A 23465-nucleotide genomic window follows, 5' to 3' on the forward strand; every position below is an offset into this window, starting at 1 on the left:
TCCTAATATCCTCTACTCTATTCGATCTAAGATCCGAAATTGACTTTATATCAGGCTACAAACCATTTCTCAAATCTAGGGCTTAATCGAAGTATTTTGACGAATTTTCGAGACCAAAACCGAGACCAAGATCGATTCCAGGACTGAGATTAAGAATTGGCTCGAGACCAAGACAGAAGCCGAGTCTCCAAGGGGATTCTTTGATGTCTCGGTCTCGAAAATCCTCAAAAAAGGGAAGTCTTCGTCTCTGTCTCGAGAATCCTTACTCAAATCTCACTAATTGTGCTTAAACTCTAATTCTGGTTAAAATTACATACTTTGACTTGGGTTTGATCGAATAACTGGGAACAATGGACAATTTAGAGATCTGTGAACCTCGGTACCTTAACCCATAAATCAGACGAACTTCAATAAATCAGACCTAAGCCAGAAATTCGAGTTGATCCAAGAACCATAACAAAATTGAAAACTAAATTCCATTAGAGTCCATATTGACTCGATACTCACTTGATATAGCCCAAAAAACCAAAAAAAAAATTCCCCCGAAACTACGCCTCTGCCCACATCTCACAGATTGACAGACACACGCCACGCTGAGGAGAAATAACACAACTTGTAGAAGAGATATGAAGAACTTTCATAATTTACATGCTTCTTTTTATTATTGCTATTCTTGTTATTAGCGCAATCTTCAAAAGCTTACGTACGTTGTTATGTTAACTTTGTTTGTCTGTCATTCTCAGTCCATTCCATATACTTTTTTTACTTTGTTGCTCTCACGAGACCTCAAGGACTAAGTAATGCAGAGAGATAAAGAAGAAATGAACAACAACATCGACATGATGTGTTTATTAATAATTAAAAAATAATAAAGCTAGCCTTTATGATTTTACAAGCACATAATTTCAATTATATTTGAGTCTAATGTGGAATGACTGCAACTACATCATGTTTTTACGAATGTGAAAATATTTTTCAACTTTTTTGACTTGAAAGGCTTGAAATTCAAAATTAAAAAAATTTCAATTAGACATAACTTGATTTTCTGACATTTAGTGCAATTGACCCGGTTAATGTAAGTCTTTTTTGAAGTGATTTCGTTTAGTTGCGTTGCAGTTATGTCATTGATCATTAAGATTTTTATTTATTTTTTATGGAAATTCTTCATAAATTTATTTGAAATTAAGTGCAACTATTAAGACTGGTTAGTGTGAATTAACAGTAAAATTCATCATGATCTAGTTTGTTGAGGTTGTTTGAGGATCAATTAAATTTATTTTGAAAATTATTTTTATGTAAGATTATTTCAATTTAAATTCACTTATGGGTTGCTTTTTTAAAGTATTGCTGTTGTTGCTCTCAAAATGTAGAAATTCTCGACATCTAACTGATTCTTTCATTACCGTCCTACACACGGACGCCTTTTCCCTTGTGGAAAAAGTCAGAAAATCGTATCCCCAGCCATATTTACGATGTAACTCGATAGCATGGAGCCAGAAAGCTTGATTCGATGGCCATTCGGTTGGAATCCGACTTGAAGCTCAGAGTCATGTCGGTCTTGATACTGGACGGAAGATTTGGCAAATCCAGATTTTGAGTTCGGGTTTTCTGGCATAATTTGACTCCACGCTAGGTAGTAAAGTGCTGAACTCTTTTGATTTAGGCTACTTTAACCATTTCAACCTGTGTGTCGATATGGAATTATCAAGTCACTATGTGATTTTTGTGAATTATTGAGTCACTCGCCAACACACCATTTTCATACTTCTTTCGGGAATGATTCAGATGAGTATACACTCGCCGGAAACGCTTCTTGCTTAAGCATGTTAAGCTTAATTATATTGCTTGTATATAGTCATTAGCACGCTCATTGTCTGTTAAGGTCGGGCCATTATTCGAATTTTTTGAAACAGCATTGAAATTGTTTTAATCAAATGACTATGCTGATTAAGTGTAAAATAGGAAATAGGGACACTTGCTTTCAATATTTCAAGGTCTTCTATCACATTATTATTGTGCGAAATCATTTTTCAAATTTTGACAGATTGTGTCCTTTAGATTTTTGTTTCTAAAATCCTTGCCTTTTCTATCTACATCTACATCTACAGTTAGGTATTTAGAGGCTAATTAAGAGGCTGATTTGATGAAGAGATTGGATTTATAGTCAATTTTTGTAGATGTCTTTCAGTTTTTGTCTGAATTCTGGTCGGTTATCACGTATTTCTTACTTACTTTACTTTAATGGCCATATAGAACAATTGTGATCCATATATCTCTTAGATGGAATCTGAAGCTGAGTATAGCTTCCCAATTACCTATTCCAAATGCTTTGCTGTCTCTATAAACAGCCTTTTGCCAAAATTTCCAGGTATTCCTCAATAATTCGCAACTGCATCCATGATATACACTTATTAGTACCTTCGATAGCTTCAACCTCTAGTAGAAGTTCCATGACAACTTATTTCGGTCCATTTGTATGACAAAAACTGCGGTTAGTTCCATTCTACCGCTCAAGATAGCTCCAGCCTCTAGTTAACAATTCCCATCTAACAAATCCTTACATAACTCAGCATAATCCGATCATTCAAGTCAACAAAAAAATCCCATAATTTAAATCAGAAAATTCAATAAAAAAACCTGTTGCTGACATAAAAATCTAGAGAATATGCGTCTCTAATCCTGATTATCTTCACATAACCATTCAAACTTATTCATCCCATTTTTTTTTCCTTCATTCCTCTTCTCAAGAACAACAGCATAAAAAAATGATTAATGATATTTTCGCTTTAGAATATTCATGCACCTATTTTAAATGTACGAGAAGGTCTCAAAAAATATGTGAATATGAAATTGTATCGTCAATGGGAGGAAGAATGTAGAATGTGTGTAAGGAGAGGAAGAAAAACGAAAGCTTGAAAAATCTATTCTTTTGATGCCAACATTGTTTTTTTAAGGAAAAAAAAAGTGGAATGAATGGAAAGAAAAGAAAGAGAAAAGTTCTCTTGTTGCTTGGTTTCAGGAAGAACGATGTGAATCAATTGTGAGGAACAGTGTTGTTTAAGTGGATGTTTGAATAAGGTTTTGAGCTGATGCTGTATTAGGATTAGACTTACAGATAGTGTCTAGGCTGAGACACTCTAATATTTAGGTGCTTCTTCGTTCCTTATACTTTCAATGCTGTCCATTTAACCATTGACTTAACCTTAAGGTTTAATCTGTTCAGAATATGCTTTCTCGATACCGGGACCGGGACCGGCAAAATTTCCGGAACTCTGCTTCTAACTTCCCTTGTGGACCCAGATATATAGGTGCTACTCAATTTCTTATGCTTTCAATGCTGCCCATTCAACCCTTGACTCATCTTTAAAGTTTAATTTGACCAGAATCGCTCAGACAAAGCTCATCCCGGATTCTAAGTACCTTGAATCATAGATGCGTGTCTATGATGATCTTACTCTATCTGGATGGATCTTCAATCCTGTAATCGAGTTTGTTCCCAGATATCCGTATTACATCAGGTCACAAATTTCAATATACGCCGTAAAAATTTCCCAAAATCAGCCTTTCCGTAGCTGTTAGGGCACCCGCATGTCTAGCCATCAACATAGTGACGTAGAGACACCTTTGCGACTACAATATGTTGCTCGGGATAAGGTCATACTCAAGATGTCAAACACATCATAAGCTTCTAGGTTTGTAGGTCTAGGTCTAGGTTTAGGTTCTAGGTTAAACAGTAGAGCTCGAAGTCTACATGATTCGACTTTTTCTTTTCATATAATATTTGAACCGACTTCGACAGAGCTCGAAGTTGACCCGAATTATGTATAAAAAAGTCGACTCATGTCCTCTTCGAGCTCTGCTAGCCTAAAACTACTCAATACAAAAATCTTATCATAGTCCAAAATCAAACGTTCTTGTATGAACCAGATGAAGGCTAAAATGATAATAAAGACACAAGCCAATGACTCAATTTTCGATTATGTCATCTGATCCAGACGTGCCATTGACAGCTATAGTTTGCTAATACCAGATAAACAACACTGTCGAGGAGTGTAAAGAGCAAGAAGAAGAAAGAAAAATATAATGCAATATGCCATATCCATTTCGAGAACGGGGCATGTAAGCTATTCCTTAGGATGATTGCATTTTTACGTTTTTAGAATAAAACTACAATTTACAATCAGCATATCGCATTGCAATACGATAAATTTACATTATGTTATGCTCCTCTTTCATTCAATTGTTTCAAGTCTTCAAGTCTTACCTTACGCTCGATCACACACTTTGAATTTTTCTTCTTTCCATCTCTGCTGTTGTACAATTTTTTTAAAAAAAAAAAAATAATATAAATTGAAATATTTCTTCTCACTAATCTCATGCTAGTCGATGACATGAAATTGAATTGTCTCTTGTAAATTAATATACACTGGTATATACATATTTGTTTCTTTTTTAATGTCTTTTTATTTTCAACCTTCTTCTCGTGTTCCTTTTTTTCTCCTCCTCCTCTACATTCATCTACATTCTTATTCTTCTTGTTAGCTTTTTTTTTATTATTCTACTTTTCATAATTCTTTTTATTTAAAAGAAACAAGATTGTTAATAAAAATTGCTTTAATATTTCAATAATAAAAATGATTAGATACGTATGGATGTACTGTTGGGGTGACATGAGGCGCATAGATAGTTCTTTTATGGCAAAGTCTTAAGGCTGATTTAGATTCTTTTCAGTTTAATCAAATTAAATCATCTTGGGTCGAGTAAAGTTAGATCATGTTGGGTCGAGTTGAATTACATCATCTTGGGTCGAGTCGAATTACATCCTGTTGGGTCGAGCAAATTTAGATCATCTTGGGTTGAGTTCAATTGGATCATCTTGGGTTAAGTTCAATTGAATCATCTTGGTTCGAACAAAGTTAGATCATCTTGAGTTGAGTTGAATCCTGTTGGGTCGAGCAAAGTTAGATCATTTTGAATCGATTAGCTCATCTTGGGTTGAGCAAAGTTAGTTAATCTTGAGTCAAGTTGAATTAAGTTCTGTTGGATCGAAGAAAGTTAGATCATCTTGGGTTGAGTTAAATTCCATCCTCTTGGGTCGAGCAAAGTTAGATCATCTTGGGTTGAGTTGAATTACATCCTCTTGGGTCGAGCAAAGTTAGATCATCTTGGGTTAAGTTGAATTACATCCTCTTGGGTCGAGCCAAGTTATATCATCTTGAATTGACTTGAATTAGATCCTGTTGAGTCGAGCGAAATTATATCATCTTGGTTAAGTTAAATTAGATCATCTTGGATGTAGCAAATTTAGATCCTCTTATATCAACCAAAAGTAGATCATCCCGACATAACTTGATCATGCGCCATTTCTTTCAACAAATTCTATTGAAAAACTGTGCTTGTTGATGCCCATTTATCCTCTATGAATTAAAACACACAGAATAAAATAAAAAATATAATGAGAGTACCAATATCATTTGTTTTGAAATTGTTATAAACTCTTTTTTTTCTACTCTTAATTCCACGTAGGCGTACAGAAACTCATTTCATCTAATAATATTTTTTTATATTATATTATCTCAACTATTGAGTGATCTAAAAACAATTTTCAATTCAATGTTATGGCCACAGTGAAGACATTAAGTTTATTTTTATTTGTTTAAAAGAAATGAAATTAATTTGATACTATTGACGATAAGATGTTTTGTGTCGTGTCTATTGCGCAGCACGTTGAAAAAGTTTTGCTCATTAAATTTATTGTGTAAGGCAATTTTTGTAATTTAATTGGATTAATAAAATTAAGTGAAGTTGTTGATTTAGGTGGATCATGATTGGGATGGGGATATGCAGCTTATTGAATGACTGTGGACAAAATATGAGATTGTCATAATTTTATCTAGTTGTACAGCATTCAAGATAGCAGAAATTGCCTTCCAAGAATTGCTTTTTGCTCATCATTCTATCGAGATTAAAAATTGTTGTTATTTACCTTATTTTTGATAGATGAATTTTTCATTCAAATCGTTTTGTTTCTATGCCTTTTTTTTGTTTGACACAAACACATAAAATTGCCTGTCATGTAATCCAGATTAACACTATTATTCACAACGATATTCATTTTTCATTCTAAAATGTCAAAAACTAGGCATGGAAAGACAATTTTCTCATCAAAAGAGCCTCTGTGGTATCTTTGGAACTGTCATAAATGTAATCAAAATTGGATGCTCGATAGAATTTTGATGTGATGAGTTTTGAATGCTCATTTGGAATTCTTGGGTGGTGCAGGCTGCGATTAGTCAGTTGTATCCTTAACAGACAATGAATTAGGAAGGACAACAGCGTTTAAATGGCCGAAAATCCAGCTCCAGGCCGATCTGAGGCCAAATTTCATCAAATCCAGGCTGGGGTTAGAGTCACTTTGACTTGGAGCTCGGATTTCGTTCATTTTTAAGTCGTCTGTGTCCTGAAATACTTAATTAAATGAAAAAAATTTAATTTAATTTGTAAAAGTCGAATTTTTCAAACCGGACTCAAAGTCAGAGTCACGCGGCATAGAGACATCATTTTATGATGACTTTAAATAGCCATGAGCCTTTCTGTCTTGTTTATCTTCCTATAAACAATTCCCGATTAGACAAAAAGTACGTTACAGCTAGTTTAAGTCAAGTTGCTGGTAATTCGCAATTAATCACAATCTAAAAATACCCAAAAGTACTTAAATTTCTCGTCAAATACAATAAAGCAAGAGTAATTAATTTAAACTTAATTAAATGCGCGCTGATTTTTATCTCAAAATAATTAAAAAGAAATATTTTCTTCATTTATCCAATCAAGATTCAAGTACTAAAAGTTATTATCCTAGTTGAACGTTAATTTACCATAAATTAATTAATTTGTAATTATTTTTTAAGTGAAAATAAAATTTTTTATTACCAGAGCTCAAAGTCGACTCGCTTCCTTACTTACTTCGCTGGCCGTACAGATTAACTGTAAATCCATGGCTTATGACTAGTTCTATCGCCGGCTTCCACCTGCCAATTGCCAATACCAAATGCAATGCTGTCTCTATCGACAGCTTCCTTTCAGGAGTTCTTCGGTCTACCACGTGTTAAAAGTCGACTCTCATGGCAGGCAAAGAGATCTCTATTAGGTACCAGAGTGGTCTTTATGGACGATTAAAGCATTTTCTTTGCCTGTTAGGGTTTGAATTCCCTAGTAAGCATAGATCATGATCTCAAGGCGCAGAATAAGCTGAAAGTACGGTTGTGAGCATGCTTAACTAGTATATTTAAGTAGAACTAGCTGTTGTAAGCATGATTTTTTGTGTTAGAGATTTTGTAAGGAAATGTTGACTTGAGTCGACTTTGAGGCTTGATTAATACGTTCAGTAGAGATACTTTATAGACATATAGCATACTTTCATGATATAGAAACACCACAGTACACTACGGTACCTAAAAGTGGTATCTTTGCCTGTTAAGGATGGAGGGAAGGAAGAGAGAAAAGGGATAGAAGTGATTCACACAAATTCCGAGAATTTCATTCTTCAATTTTGAGAAAAAAGTTCATTACTCTATTACGTAATAAGTGAATGATCCCCAAGTGAATGCTTGAGCTCCTAAAAAATGATTTAATTTAATTTTGTCCATCCAAAAGCTAAATAATTAAGACATCAAATGAAACATTTGAATATTTAAATCAATTTTGCTTGATAAGATGTGGATGTAGATGTCGCTAGACGTAAATAAATAAAATGAAACATTTTTGGATGTCCAAAAAAAAAAAATATTTAAGGCCAATTTATATGCTTTAACTTCTTTATCAATTTTTGATTCTTCTTTCTTCTTAACTTTTTCTTCTGTGATTTTTTTAAATATGCATATACAGATGTATACATAAACCTATTCATTTCAATAGTAACGTAAATACACTAACGATAAAAGAAATTCTTGTGAAAAAAAAGCATCGCTGAGTAAATTTATTCATATAAAAAAAACTGGATTTCTTTCCAGTATGGGTTAAAGATTTTTGGTTTTTTTATTTAGAAATTTTATGTTAATTAATAAACGAAATATTGTTGGCAATTATGAAAGAAGCCAACCAACCAAAAGCAGGGGAACCATAAAATAAATGACACATATGATCGGGCAAAAAAAAATTCTCTTCTGTGTAATTTTTTTGTTTTTTTCTCTTCATTCTTGTCATGAATACACACGGAATATCTGCTTTTTCAAGAAAACTATATAAATGAGATGAGAACGATGCGAAATTAGTATGAATGTGGTCAGTAATGGCCGACAAAAGGCGCACATTTTTTGTGAAACTTTTTATTGATTTTGATTCATAATTTTCTTTAATTGGGTGATAAAAAATTGATCAAATAGGTTTGAGGATAGGTAAATTTGCTTATGTCTTAATGAATTGGTTCTCAAAATTAGTTAAATTGCCAAGGAGTAATTTGATGAGTGTGCTCATTGTCTGTTAGGAAAATTGCCCAAATCTATTCAAAAACTATCTAATAAGTTCAAAACTGGTCGAAAAAGCTTAAAAATTGACCGAAAAGCTCAAAACTAGACACAAAGCTTCATAACTGACCAAAGAACGCTAACAACTAGCAGAAAATATTCAAATTTGATCGAATAAGTTCAAAACCGGTCGAAAATCAAAAAGCCTAAAATCGACTACAGTAGCCTAAAACTGGCCGAATAAATTCAAAAACTGACCAAAAAAGCTCAATATTGTCCGACAAAGCTCAAAACTGTCTGTAAAAAATCAAATCTGTTTAAATATGTTCAAATTGGCCAAATAGGTTCAATATAGTCTATATTTATAGTTAATAGTTACCTTTATCTACACATATAGTCAAAATTTAAAGAATAAATTCTAAATATATTTTATAAGTTCATAATTCAAAGAATATAGCAAAAACTAGCTAAATTGGCTATACCAAAAATTCAAATTCCTCCAATATATGTAAAACCCAAACTGCGAACACAACTTTCAATCTCGATCGCACCAAGAATGTGCCTCACTAAAAAAAAGTGTGTGTAGAAGAAAGAAAAGAAGAAAAAAAAGATGATTTTTTAAAGGCATTTCGTCAGTTCGAGGAATCTTCATAAAAAAAAGCCTCATTCTTTCGCTATGGCAAATGACCATAATTATCATTGAGTTTTAGAATAGATAGATCATTGGATGTATATATTTTTTTTTATTATTTATTTCTCATTCGTTCAGCCACTCAATTCATTTTGATTGTCTGATTACTATTTTATATCAATTTTTTTAATTTTCTATAAAGGAACACCAAGAATAATATAATTGAAGGATGAATAAAAAGAATCGAATGATGAATAAAATGAAATTAATTTATAAAAAATTTATTCGATATATTTTTGTGATATGGCTCAATAAAAAATTGCTGGCATCGCATCAATAGAGTATTAGAGCACATTATCATTAATTCTAGTCTCGAATGACTTCTTTTCTGCGCTATTGAGGATAAAATCGTAAAATTTTGAATCTACATATATTTAAAAATGATTATTGGCCCCTAAAGCCCCCCTTGATATATTTTCAATTCCGAACAAAAAAAAGAAGACATTTTAATTGTATAAAATATTAATGCAAAAGATCACTAACCGAAATAGAGCTTTTACAAAAAAAAATATCGAAAATAACCCAAAACATTTTCAGATATAAATTCATTTCTTAAAGATTTTTTAGCGCCGATTCTGGGAAAAATTTAAATTTTTTTTTGTGGGTTTTGTAATCAGTTTGTCTTTAAAATCTTTATCAATTGCAATTGTCAATAACATCCGGACCTCCGTGGTCGTTACGCCTCAATTCAGCCTCAATATTAAACGATTAACGAATAAATTAGTATTAATGTGAATTGTATGGGAAGTCATTCAAAAATGATGACAATTTTGTATTGGATTTCTGGGTTATTTAATGCAGAGCTTCTCAAAAAGTGGTCCGCGACACATAGATGATGCTCGAAAAGCCTGACTGAAAATCATTTTTAAACTAATATACTGAACCGTATCAATAGTAACCATGAGATACATGCAATGACAGGACAGATGAGAGTTAGGTTTGATCGTTCATACTTTGAGGAAGTACATTACTATACGAGCATTTTAGGAAGGCACACGACGTAGAACAAGCTAAAAATCATCCCCCGGTGGGGCTAAAGTCTAGCCTGAAACCAGATTTCACTGAATTTACCCTAAACCATAACCAAGCTGACCTGTTGTCTGTCTTTTCTCCATTTCTAACCCATATGCCTTCCGGAATTCAAACATTCATCATCAATTCTTCAACATTGTCCATATAAATTGTATGTCCCTTGACTAATTCTCAATAATTCACATCCTAAAGCTCAACTTCAATCCATTCAGCTACTTCATTCATAGAACTCTCCAAAAGAGAAAGTTTTATAACAATTCTGTATCTCTAACATGCAACATCCAACGATGGATGAGGTTATGTATATAAAATATAGTGCTATGTGCGTACATTTATTACGCTATTTTACAAGTGTTTTGCATGTTTTGCAGCAATACATTGCCTTGAAAATAAAAAGTTTATAGACATGTATCGTGCATCCTAGACTATAAAACACTTTCTACAAATTCCTGGAATGAATGTTCTAGTTTGTGGTTTGGACATGAATAGTGGAAGGATGTTGATCGAGCTAAGAGCTGGTGCTAGGCCGGTGTGACTCTGGGATGGTGCCAAATTTAAGGGAAATTTGGATTTAAATCAAATACTGCCAGAAGTCAGGGTTATTCCAGTCTGGACTAGATTTTTGATCACTTAATCGATTTGTGACATTCAGGAATGGATGATAAACTAATCTAAATTGTCGAAGTTAGGGTTTTAAGTCACCAAGAGGTTAAAACTGATCAAAATGATCAAAATTGATTGAAATGTGATTGATGAGCTATGATCTCTTGATGGTCAACTGGAATCAACTGAAAATGACCCTAAAGTTGGAATTCTTATTGTGGATAGACCGCTAAATGAACCTCCACAAATCGTTCCTAGAATGAGCTTCATTACTAGTTTATATTAAAGCCATTCAAGCCTCATCATAAGCCATATGAATTATCTACCTGACCCCATTTAATCACACACAAATCCTGATTTCTCAAACCAAATTAACTTCCAATTTTAACTCTAACATCTTTAAAAACCGGAACTAAAATTCCCAAGCTAAAAGATGCGCTTTAATTACCCCCACGAAAAGAATCATCATAACTAATTTCATTCGTTTGTCTTCTTCTTACTTTCAAAAAAGGCCACACAACAAAAATTGACTTTTTTTTTCATTCCTTGAGAGCGCATCATCATCATCATCAGCAAAATTCAGACCAAAAGAAGTATTTTATTAGTTTTATTTATATAAAAAAAATTTTTTTTCTTCCTTTACTACTAAGTTCGCTTCACAATCTTCTTCTTAACATATATTTTTTTTCGGTTAAATTATTCAAATAAATTTTATCAGTTGGGGCTTATGAAAAGAAATTAAAATCAATTTTTAGTGGATGGTAGGAGAATTGAAATATTTAAAAATGCTCAAGATGAAACCATTAAAAGAAAAGAAATGAGATTATCGAAAATCGGAGATAGTTAATATGTAGATTATTTTGTCTTGGTCGTTTGAAATTGATTTGTCGTTGGGCATCTGTAAAAGCGCATTTTAAGTCATATTAAAGAGTTGATAATGAAGGTCGTTTGGATGTGGAGTTAATGGCGCATTTGAGATTCATTCTTATAAATATGTGCAAACACAGATTGAAGAGCTTGATCGACTAGATGGAATGGATTGACTTGACAAACCAGAAGAACTAAATTGAATGGCAAATGGTGGAACTTAACGGAATTGATGAACTTGACTGACATGACTTACTAGACCAACTAGGCATACTTTGGGGGGATTTGTTGAACTTGACGGATTGGAAGGACGGACATGATACAGGACATAGACGATGAACTAGACGGACAAGACGGACAAGACAGACAAGACGGACAAGATAAACTAGACGGATTAGATGGACAAGATGGAGAAGATGGACTAGACGGACAAGATAGACTACGCGGACAAAACGAACAATACTGAATCAATGGATAATACGGACAAGACGGACAATACAGATTAGACGGACAAGATGGACAAGACCGACAAGACGAACTAAATGGGCAATACGGACAAGACAGACAAATTGAACAATATGGACAAGATTGTCAAGACATACAAGACGGATAGGATGAATAAAATGAACAAGACGGTCAAGACAGGCAATATTGATAAGATGGATATGGCGGACAAAATGAACAAAACGAACATGAAGTGCAAGACAGAGAAGACGAACTAGATGAGCAATTCAGACTAAATGAACTAAATAGACCAGATAAACTAGATTGACTTGCTGAATTGACGAATTAAATATACTTGATGAGCTGCAGTATTTAACAGACCAACGGACAAACCACCAACATAGCCAAAATCACTCTTAATTAGAAAAATCCAACAAAAAAATCTATCAGATGATGATGGAAAAGACGGAAAAAAATTGAGCAATTTAGCTTAACTTTTTTTTCCTCATCATTCTTTCTTTATTTTTATTTTAATCGATATTTATTCGATGTATCGACGAAGAAGGAATATAAAAAAAATTAAGAAGAAATGTTTAAACCATATTTAATGAAGATCGCATGCATGTCATTGTGAATTCCGAATGCGCGATTTATTAATTAATTGGATATATACACATATTTTTTTTTTTGTTTCGCTCAATTTACAATAGTGGCAGTGAGAAGTTGCATGAAAGGTAAATTAACACGTGCTATGACTACATTCCAGAGAGTGTTACTGATACAAATTCATGGTTTGGCTTTTCGTGCACATATGTATCTCTGCGTATATATATTTATTTATTATTTTCTGTAGCCTTCATGTACATAAAATATAATATAATAAATGCAATATGTCGTTTTTCAAATATGCTATATGCTGTATGCTGCATATATATATTGTGTGCACTTTAGGTCATAGCTTTTTATTTATCGACTTTGGTGAAGTGAAAGAGAGATTGAAAAATATTTTTGCACTGTACACCTAGTTATTAGCATGAATTGGAGAGAGGTATGATGTGATGTTAGGGATTTTAGTTTGTCTAGTTGGACAGAATGGTAGGGTTTTGAATTTACTCACTTAATTGAGCATGGATGATTATTTGTGGTCGATAATGTTCCTCAAGACCAATAGCATTATGAAATAAGCTAACAGCACTAATTGCTGATTGATTGGATGATGATTGGTTCCTATTGATCCACTGTGAATCGTAGGGCGTTAATAAAGCGACTGAATTAATTGCTGGTTAATGGTGGTCAGTTATGTCCCTCAGAAATCACTACCTAACTAGTTTGAATGCTTGTCATTGGATTTGAATTCCAAATTCTCTGATTAGTAATCCTCAACACTCTCTTTACGATTAGTTTGATGGCAAATAAGAATCATCGGAATTGCAGTCGCTTGTTGCTCTCCTGGAAAGCACACAGCGCAGAAAAGACCAAAACTTCGGCAACAAGTCGACTTAACTCTAGTCTGAAGTAGGATTTCATCAAATCAGGACTGAAGCTAAAGTAACGATAGTCTGGTGTTGGATTTTCGACCATTTCTACATCATGTGTCCTTTCAGGTCTACTAATGAAGACTATACAGTGTAATAAGTTACATCTATTCCAATTCAAATCCCAAAAGAGCCTAAATTGAGATCTTTTTTACAATGCACATATCCAAAGTTCATGATATTTCAAATCCATCCCATTTTAGTGCTTTTCCCGAGTAGCATAATGTAGCAAACAGCATTTTATGCCATAAAAATGTATCGAAATCAGCTGTAATGATCACCGTCAAGTCAATTTTGCGTCTAATCGTTAACACGGCAACTTAATTGTGTTTTCGCGAACACGACGTGTTGTTTGGGTCAGTTAGCTCGTCAGCATGCTAGTCCTTCCAAAATCATCAACATCTCAATTCATTAAAAAATTCAACATTCATAAATGCGCTTGCATCTCTCATTAACAGCATTCTCTCACTCCTCTATTCTGAAATATTAGTGCAATATTTACTCATTACATATATGCACATACTGATGCAACCTACTAAGCATAAAATTTGCATTAAACAAAAATTGTCAATGTATATGTTGATGCTGTGCATAAAATAAGAGAATTCCAATGAAAATGATTTTTTTTTGCACACGACTGAAACTGTTGATTAAGTAAAGCCTCAAAGAATGACAATCATGCATTTTAATGCAAATCATTCATGAATCCACCAAAAAAAATATTAAGTTCCCTACAGCATATTTCCAAAAAAAAAAGTACATACAAAAAACTGAAAGAATTTGTTCTTTTTTTTCATGCAGCAAGTTCTTTCTGCTTGCTATTTATTTATAAGAAGAATATTCGAATAATCATTGTTGAAGAGAAATTGCAGTTTGGACAACTCATGTCAGGAAGTTTTGAAATGTTGTTAAAAAGACTCTTTTTTTTTGTGTAGAAAAAAAAAAAATGAAAGAAATGTGAAGAAAAGAGTTCTGCTTTTTTATCATTTTAAAGTCCACACATAACAGCAACAACAACGAATGGGTAGGAATGGTGGAATTGGAATTGGTGTGGGACTGAAGCGCATTTCAGAGTTGACATGCATGTACTCGGAGAGCATAAATCAGTTAATCAATCAAAAATGTGACTGCAGATCAAATTGACACTAACTTGGTGCTGAATTTGGTTTAAATTGAATTTGGCAACATTACATTGCCACGACGGTCTGGTGCTGGATTTTAGATTGTTGAATTGATTTGTGCTATTCAAGACAGGAATAATTGGCTTCCGTTAATGACCCCCTCTACAGGATGCCGCCTTCCGTTGATGATCCTTGCTGGGTTTTCGCTAAAATTGACGAAATTTTACAAAATTATGACCTTATTTACTAGATATTGTAATACTAAGGAAGGGGCGGAAAACAGCAATATGCGGAAGGGCTCATAGGCTCAGAGCGGCAACCTTCAAACGATGCAATTTGCAGAAGGTGGCTGATATGCGGTGAGACCCTGCTTTTGTCAACTTTGGCGAATTTGAAGTAAATGCTTGTTGAATATCAGAGGTTTCATATATAGGGCTAGAATAGCCTAGCCATGGGCGTAGACGAGAGTTGGTTTTGAAATTTTTTGTATCGATCTCGAAAATTTAGAGGGATTTTGAGTTTTTTTTTCACGAAAAACCCAAGAAAATTGAGGAATTTTTCCAAAAGAGAATGGATTTGAACCCAAAAAATCTCCATGAATACGCCTACAGGCAGCCTAACAGTCCTTAATTCGAAATTCTCAGTTTAAATAATATCGAGACTTAAGTCGAATTGGTATTTCCAAACTAAATCAAAGTCGACTTCGAGCCCTGTTAACAACTTCTTCCATTCCTGCTTTTTCTGTTAAAATTGAAAATGCAACTATTTGCTTGTTGATCTAGCTATATAACAGACAACCCAGCCACATCAGTACCTATCCACCCAAAGAATTTGGAAAATTCGCTAAAAGTTGCTTTCTTCACAAAACAATTTCTTTCTCCTTCTTCTTTCGGTCGTCATTCTGCGATGATATTTAAAAACTACACAAACAAATACAAATACAATCAAGAATTGCAATTGGGAAGAGAAAGAAAAGAGTAAGAAAAAAAGAATTTTTTTAAAGCTTTCAGCTTAACGCTGGCGGCCATATTGCGAGTCTCTTCTTGTGTTTTTCATACTTACTTCACTTCACTTCATTTCGATGGATACAAAATGGAATGAGAAAATTAAAAAAAAAAAAAAATTCTTCAATACACACACATTCTGTGCACGAGTATGAAGCAAGAGAGAAAAGAATGAAAAAAAAAAATTACTATGAAATCCTAATGAAGCATGTTCTTCTGCTGGTTCATGATATGAGCAACATTATTCTCGTCGTACTTTATTTTTTTTCGGTGTGTTTGCGCGCATTTCTCCTTCTCACTTTTTTGTATGCATTCAACAAAAATTTTTTTCTTATTTTTTTTTTTTTGTGTTTTGTGGTCATAAATTGCAACTGTTGTGACCTTCTTTTGATCTGTTTTTAGAATCTCATTTTTTTGTTGTTGTTGTTGCTGCTTCATAAACAGATAAATTTTCATTTTCATGATCGAGAGATGCTGCCTTTTTTTTGAAGAGATTTGTTTGAATGCTTTTTTTATGATTAAATTAGTTCCATGGAAATGCAGTAAATTGAGAATGTTTTGTTGGTTTTGTAGTGCTACAATGTTGCATTGCAAATATATTAAGATAAGTTGATTCATTTAGGCCGATTAGAGATTATTATGCACAATTTGAGTGAATCATTCTTATTGGAAACTTTCAGCCTCTCTACTGAAATTTAAATTGCCGAGTTAGCAGGGCAAAAATGATCTGTATCTTAATTTTTATATACTTATTTAGAGATTACTGAACATTACTTTACCATCAACTAGTTATAACGAATTTTTGTACACTCGGGGATCAATTTGCTTCATTTGACAGACATTCATCAGATAATTTTAAAAATTGCACATAAACTTTCTAGTCTTAAGATGACTGTTTCAGTCTATTCTGCCTCTACCGCTGGCCATAAAGTCCCAATTCTCAATCCAAAATGCAACAATTTCTTATCAACAGCCTCAAAAAGTACAAGTTGCTAATTGATCTAAAAATTGGCATTAGACAGACATGACTCTTATGATTTCGGCTTAAGTCCAGAACGAAGTCAAAATCATGTCAGCCTGGACTGCATTTTTAATTGATTCGTTAATTTGTGATGTTTGAGAGCTTCTGCCAATGAATCCCTTGACCGTCCTGTCTTTTTTAAAGACATTATCAGAGCTCGAAGTCGATATGGTTGAAGTCGACTTGAGTCGACTCGACTCGACTCAAAAACACTAAACTTCAAGTCGACTCAAGTCGAGTTCATTTTTTTTAATCGACTTCGAGTCGACTCGAGTCGAGTGTTTTTTCAAGTCGACTCGAAGTCGACTCGAGTCGATTCAAGTCTCCAAGAGCTTCTTCCAATGAATCCCTTGGCCGTCTTGTTTCTCGTTTTCCATTTACAAGTCAATCATAAAGACATTATTAAACAAAGCTTCTACTAGTCTTCTTATGCTATGTCGAGATAGTCAAAAGCGTTAGATAAGATGCTCAGTATCCATTTATGTCAACAAACAGACTCAAATTCTTCAGATCACTTGGTTTACTGATCTCATTTTCAATCAGAACTCAAAATCTCCTCGGATTTGGTATGGAGTTGAGAAGTCTCAAATCGACTTTTTCATACAAATTAGGCTTTGAGCTCTGCTTTTAAATAATTAAGTCAATTTAATTATATTACCGGCTAAATTCAATTTTAGTCCACAACTTTCATTTGTCACTAATCAACAAATCATATCAATCCTCAAAATTTCCCTTCAGCTTCCATTGAAGCCATATAATCCCTTAAAGCATCGCTTCCAATCATAAATTCCTCCAAGCACCAAAAACCATTTAACTCATCTCACTAGCTAATTTTATTTTTTTGGCGTGGTCAATGATCTTAGACGTCTGATTATTATTTATTATTATACAATGCTATGCTGCTTTTTTTGTTCGTGTATGCTGTGCTCATTCCTTCAACTGTTTAAAGAGAAAGGAGAACTTAAAGGCAGAAGATCCTATTTAAAGTACCTGTATGCCAAATGTTCATTCTTCTCATCCCAAAAGAGATAAAATAAAAGCAGACTTGCTTAAATGAGAAGAACAAAAAAACAAAAAAAAAAGTTGTGAAGAAGGCACACACAGCACAGATCTCAATAGGTATACATACATAATATTATCGAAAATATGACTTGACTTCGATGTATGTTATACATCATGAAAAATTATTGCAAAAACACCTCTCTGGCTGTTTTTTTTCGTGTGTGCCTGTTTCCACTGGAGCCAAGACCATAATATTCGATTAACGATTAGTGCCTCTTTACTGCGATCAAGAACAAAATTAATTAGTTTCTCCTCTCTATCTCATATTTGCCCCGGAATGGGATTTTTTTTTCTTTCATATTCTCTTACTTTCATGGGTAGATTTCAGTCAGCAGTTAGCAGAAATAATATATATTGTTTGTGCGTTTTTCTTACCTTTATCGACACACAAAACCAAAAAAAAAATTGAACTGAAGCTGTTTTCAATATTTTAATTAAAAGATAGAAGATGCGTGATAAGGCAAAGAAAAAGGAAGAAAAAAATTTCATAAAAATCATGAGGGATGGTAATCGCTTTTGTTATTAATGACAATTTAACTCTCTTGGTACACATACATACATACTTATATGCAACATAAAAAAAAAGAGACTTGTCTACGCCTCATGGTGGATGAAGATAAGACATTCGATTAAGTGTAATGAGTTTTGTTGTATATATACCTAAATGTGGATATAAAAAGGAGAAGATGCTCATGCAATAGAACAATTCAATATGAATATTAAAGTGTGAATTTCCGAAAGTCATAAGCGGAATGAGATGGTAACAGAATATTGAGGTCCAAGCCGAAAAAAAAATATGAAATAAAGAAAAATTCACCGCAATTCAGAATTTATGAGAAATGAAATGTTTCACGGCAATATATATGCTAAAAGTAACATGTTTTTATTTATGTATGTTTCTTATTTCTCTTCTTGTATTAAAATTAAAAAATATATGTATATGAAAGTTTGTCATGGTCATTTAAGGTGGATGGGGACAGGTGGCGCATTTCTCTAATGGGATTTTTGGATTGTGAAGTTGAATGGGACAGTGATGGAGTCACTGGAGTCAGGGAAGGGGTAGGGTAGTCAAATTACGTGCCTAATATAAGTGAATCTAATTCTTTTTTCAATTGAATACCATTCATCGTTAACCAATGCTCAAGCTACGAGTCTAATTATGGCCATTTTTGACTATTTAATCCAGTATTTCTGAATCAATTATCCAAGACATGCCTTTGCTGATTTTTGACTAGCTAACTGTGTCTAAGAAGAAAATGTTTGAAAAAGCTGATCCTGCCAAATTTAACACAGTTTTCAGCTCTATCAGTCTATCAGACAATGAGCTTACTTACCGATGTACTTATGAGCTTCGATTTGGAACCTAGGTTACTACAAAAGGCTCTCCATCAGACTATTTTGCTGACCTCATCACACAGTTTGTAAAAACCGGTTTTGTCTTTAACTGCACATTATCTTAGAACCGTCCTGAGCTATGTGGCTTTTGGAGCTCCAGGACGTCTTTTCTTGTGAATTTCATCATTAGACAGCGAAACAAACATGCGTTTCTTCCCCGCATTGACACTTTCTGCTGATTGCGCTTCTAAGTTTATGACCTATCCAACCGTACTGTATGAAAATGAGCATACTCATCTAAATGAGCATGGTTATGAGTATACTCAATCAATATAACTGAGCATGTTCAATTTTGTGAGCATACGCATGAGGATGCTTCTTGTCTGCTCGAGATTATCCGGTGGTCAACATTTTTGGTCAGTTCACTTATTACGTAACGCCAAAAATCTCTTTTTCCTTCATTCGTACCAAAATTCCTATGTAACGGCTCCTTTGTCTGTAGCCTACAATCAGACTTTAAGCTCTATACCCAGCATCACTTCTCCAAATTAATTCTCAATAATTTGCAAAAATTCACAACTCATCTTAACAAAAATGCGTAAAATTCCACACATTCTGCACAACAATCAGGAAATCATCGCCATAACTCCCATAACTGTAGATAAAAATTCATCAAATTGACACCTTAGCCTCTAATCCGACTCAATTTATCTCAAAGCAACAACAACAAAAAAAGAACCGAAAGAGAAAAAGAATAAATTGGGTTAACAAACAAAGTTGACGGACCGGTTAAAGTGTATAGACAATAGCTCAACTCATCCAGTGAAAAAAAAAAGCTGTGAAAAGTGAATAAAAGCAGTGATTTTTCGGTTGAATTACAATGGATGTAAAAATAATTGGGACGAAATGCTATTTTTTTTGTATATTTTGAGGTGCTAAAATTCTCTCTTATTTCCATCGAATATGACGAACGTGTACATTGTCGATAAACTTCTTCATCTTCTCTCTTATTTCACAAGTCAGAGCGCATTAAGATGAATAAAAAATAAAGGAACAAATTTTTATTAACAATTAATAATATTTTTACTGCAGTTATTCATAACAGTTATAAATAAAAATCTCTTCTTTTTGCTTTATCTCTCGGTGCTGACTCAACGGCCTTTTCGGCACACAAGAAATTATTATTTTTTTCACAGCTTTTTCTTCTCTTTTTTTTTGCTTTATTTTCTGTTTCTTAATCTTTCAATGAGCATTGTTTGGCAGTATTATTATTATTTTTACCTATGGATATATATTGTAAATATCATATTATAGTCGAGAAATGTGTTACATTTTTATATATATATGATTGAAATACAAGAATTGAATGAAATTCCCGTAAGGAGCTATTTTCAGTGAATCAAAATATTTACAATATTTTTTTGTATACGGGAAAAAATATATAAAAAAATGTGAGAGAATTAAAAGAGAAATTCAAAGGCCATTTCTTCATCATCAAGCTATACATTCATTCTTTTTTTTTAATGCTCCGTGGGCTAGAGAAAAAAAAAATTCTTTTAAGCTGGAAGTTAAGTTAAGACCTACAAAAAAATTATACATTGTATTTTGTATGGATGTGTTTTTTTTTTCTAAGCTGTTGGTGGACTGGTGGACGGGATTGACAACTTTGGGATTTTTGGTGAGGGTATGGAGGTTGATTGACAGTTAGGACGGGTGAATCTAGGGACAGTTGTCCAAATTCTTTTGTGTCATTGCACATCTTGAGGGAAAATTTTCTTATTTTCTGGAACAATGCTCCAACTTGAAGCCTAGGTTATTTCAAAATGCTTTTATCCGACTATATTGCAGGACCTTGAACGTTGATCTTTACCTTGATTCACTTGGTTGTAACGGTTCATGACATTTCCAAAAAATACCATCGACAAACTAGCGTGCCGTGGCATAAAGCTAAAACATTACTGATCTAGGTGTTCATTACCCCTTCGCCTCCCTCTTTGGATACTATTTTTCAATTTACTTGGATTTTTTGGGACAAAATTACCAAAATCGAGTATCATAAGTATCTATTTGAGTGTCATTTGAATAATTGCAATCATAATCCTTTTGAATTCCTTCACTTACCTTGAATTCCTTCATTTACTTAGAATTGCACGGGAAATTAAGATTGTAATCTTCATTTTTCACAAATATCATTCCAAAAAGCTACAGATTGATGGAATGTTCTTTGCTGAACATCGAATCCATGACCTCAGTGTCACTTCTGAATAGCACAAATTGATAATTCGATCCAGAATCCGATTCTTGGCCTGCATAACTCAGATATGCCAATCGAACCTAGGAGCAAGGCCGGCGTAACTCGGACTAACAAACCTGATTCTGACAGTGCAGGGTTCGGTTTGCAATGCTTGAGTAAAAACAACCCTTGACAATGCCATAGTAAGCCTTTAAATCTGGAACTATATCCAGGGTGTTAATAAAGCATTTAAACAGATTTCTGTTCCTGGCTTAAACAGCTAAATCTGCTAATTTCTTGTGTTCTTGCTCTGCGTCCTTCTTTACGGTTGTACGCCAAGTGATTTTTCACCGGTCCTATAGAAACACTGAATTATTGATATATTAACATTCCTTAAATACTAAACCACAATGAACCATCACCAATCCACTTCATATCTCACAGTACAACAATAGATATAAAAATGCAACAAAACAAACTCAGATTACCATCAAAAAAAATTCCAAAGTTGTCACCCCTTTTAATTCCATTCTTCTATCTAAGTAAAAAAAACACATTGATGAACTAGCAAAGATGTAGAAGGAAGAGAGAAACAGATAGATATGTGTAGAGATATAATAATGTAAGAAATGATGAAGAAAGAAAAGAAGGTCTAACGTTAAGACATTAATGATTTTATAATACAATCAGCCATGGTTTTTGGTCAATTAATACAAGCGAGCACCGAAGCCCGTAATAGGTAGAGATGAGATTTTTAAATATTAGAGACTGTAAAAATAAAAATGTATAGTCTCATGTTTTGAAAGCGTTTAGAATGATTAATAAAGTGAAAATCGCTTCATACGTGGATTATAATGGTAGAATAATTTTTTTATAGAAGAATAACACAAAAAAAACATAGAAACGCTTAATTGAAATATTCGAGGATGATGAAGAAGGAACATAACACACACATGAGAATCTAGTGTGGACGTGGTCTATACGTGACTTATTATAGCGCATTTTTTGTGGTGTGGAATGTTTGTAATGTTTTTGAATAGAACAAATCGGTTCATTGATCAATAATCTGGTTTCAGGTTATTGTGACTCAGTTTTGTTTTCAAATTTGGTTAAAATTCTCAATTTGGTTCAAATCTCCATGCCAGACTCTGGCCATACCTCCTAGTGGATCAAAAATTCAACTCCAGGCCGGCATGACTCATATTTAGTGTGAAATTAGGATTAAATCCATAATTTGGCTTAAATCATCATGCCAGAGCTAGACCATATCGGTTAGTTGATTAATAATTGATTAAAAATCTGTTTTTTTGGCCTACATTACTCATTAAGTGTCAAATTTGGTCCAAATCACGATGCCAGAGTCACAAAATTCGCTTTCAATTCGGCAAAATGTGACAGTTACGACATTCTGTGTCAGATTTTTAATCCATTGACCGGCTTGTTCTTTTCGGAGTTTAAAATATGCAACTTTTAGGCAAATTTCAGTATCTATAATTAGGTCCATAGCTCCTCATCCTTCAAGAATTCAGGCCTAATCCTTGTTTAAACCCGCGTTTTCCTTTCAGTCGACTGCAATACTGATTATATTTTACAGCAGGGCTCGAAGTCAACCAGGATTTTGTATGAAAAAGATGACTCAAGTCTACTCGAGTTCGGTGTAACTTTGACTTGGTTCCACATTTGGTTCAAATTGAGCACCATGGAAGCCAGGGTAAACGCATCACTATGATCTAGATTTGAAAATTTTGTTCAAAAATTCAACGTGCAGTATTTTTTGGTAGAAACCTCAAATTTTCAAAAATAAAATGACCGTTTTTTTGATATTAAGAAAAATCTCCAATTTTTTGATGTTTTAAGAGTTTGAACTTAACTCTAATTCAAATTCTAATATTGGCTAGCAAAATAGTAGAAGATACATTGATTTAAAGATAAAAATTCGTGAATTAATTGAAAGAAATTTTAAAGTTTACACAAAATTTTGATGCACAAAAAATGTGAAAAAACCAATTTCATACAATTTTTAAGATTAAATATCTCGAAATCGGCTTCGATCGG

General features: G+C 33.4%; 1 protein-coding gene across 1 annotated transcript in view; it reads left to right on the plus strand.

Annotated features, from left to right (window-relative positions):
* ds (dachsous cadherin-related 1) overlaps nt 1-23465 on the plus strand; it is a 166193-nt gene that overhangs the window by 22491 nt on the left and 120237 nt on the right. The gene's annotated exons all lie outside the window — the stretch shown is intronic.

Source organism: Chironomus tepperi, unplaced genomic scaffold, assembly GCF_022539635.2.
Source record: "Chironomus tepperi strain 1889 unplaced genomic scaffold, CSIRO-AGI_Ctep_v1 contig_451, whole genome shotgun sequence".
NCBI lineage: Eukaryota > Metazoa > Arthropoda > Insecta > Diptera > Chironomidae > Chironomus > Chironomus tepperi.